General features: G+C 36.4%; 1 non-coding gene across 1 annotated transcript; it reads left to right on the plus strand.

Annotated features, from left to right (window-relative positions):
- On the plus strand, window positions 1–72 carry TRNAQ-UUG (transfer RNA glutamine (anticodon UUG)). Its single transcript has one exon. It is a non-coding gene; the product is annotated as a tRNA-Gln (tRNA).
- Window positions 73–1504: the final 1432 nt, after the last annotated feature.

Below are 1504 nucleotides of genomic sequence, written 5' to 3' on the forward strand. Positions count from 1 at the left end.
GGTCCCATGGTGTAATGGTTAGCACTCTGGACTTTGAATCCAGCGATCCGAGTTCAAATCTCGGTGGGACCTGTAAGCTATTTTTTTTCCTTTTAATGATTCTTTACCATAGCAACAGTATTTAATTATAAATCTCTTTTTTCCACTATATTTAGGTAATCTTATTTTTTTTTTATTAACTTTGTTCAAAATATTTTTTATTATTTTAAATATACTTCAGATTTATTTAAAATACTGGGTTAATTTAATTTAAATCTAAAATTATATAAAACTGAGCCGGTGAATCTCAGCTATTTAGGTTGACATTTCTCCTAGAATAGTATTTTCAATCTTCCTATGGGAAGATTGAAAATACTATTATAGGAGAAATGTGTCTCACATACACAACGAATAATTCAGCGAAAGTTGATTTTTCAATACATGGAAACACTGAAAAACCAATGTTCACTGTTTTCCAATAATTTGGAGAGTTGGTGTTTAATGCTGAAATATTAAACGGAATAAGAAACTCCTTTTTTATTTATTCGGTAGATGGCGCCACACACAAGCAATAACTGGGCTTATTTTTGTATTAATTTTTAATATGGTTTAAAATTGTTAATTGTTTATTTACATAAAGTTTTTTTTTTTTTTTTTAACCGATGCAACACCAGCAGGACACAGATTTTGGCAATTTTCGATTTATCATCGGCGTTTTTCAGGAAGTAGTGCAATACCAATGTGACTCGTGGCGAAGTTCCTCTACAAGATGTGATCGATTTAGCAAACTTAGTTTACTCAACGCTGCTAACAAAATGAGGTAATTGAGCAGTGAGATATGAAGTTCTCTGAGCAATCCAGACAGGCTGCCAGGACAGCTCATGGGGTTTTGTTAATGACATATAGGAATTTTGCTGGCAGGGATAAGGAGGTGATTATCCCATTGTATAAGGCAATGTCCGTCCGCGTGTCAGGCCACATCTTGAGTCCTACATACAGGTCTGGAGTCCTCATTTTAGGAAGGATGTACAGCTGTTGGAACGAAGACAGAGAATGGCAACGAGATTGGTGAGGAGAACAAAGGGGTGCACTTACCAAGAATGGCTTCAGTTCTGTAAATTGCAGCGTCTGGAGACCAGGTACCTGCAAGGTGATCTGCTTGAGGTGTTTAAGGCTTTGAATGGATTGAGCAAGCTCAGTGCTGATGGGATTCTCCCTCTTGCTCAGACCATACACATGAGGGAGCATAAATCCAAATTCAGGAAGGATGGTTGCAGAATAAATGTAAGGAGTTTTGTCTTTAGCCAGCAGGTGGTTGATTGCGGGAACTAACATCTGTTGTAGACGTGGATAGCTTGAATAAATTCAAGGAAGAACTAGACAAACTATTGGAGATTGGAAATGATGGATAGTAAAATGGGAAGTGTTTTTTTTTTTTTTTTTGTTGATGCTTTCTTGCATCATTTGCCACTACTAATGTTAATGCTAATCTACAATGACGTTATATAGCTTTCGTAGGCTGTGC

This window comes from Mastigoproctus giganteus, chromosome 13 (genome assembly GCF_048544385.1).
Source record: "Mastigoproctus giganteus isolate SK-2022 chromosome 13, ASM4854438v1, whole genome shotgun sequence".
Classification (NCBI taxonomy): domain Eukaryota; kingdom Metazoa; phylum Arthropoda; class Arachnida; order Uropygi; family Thelyphonidae; genus Mastigoproctus; species Mastigoproctus giganteus.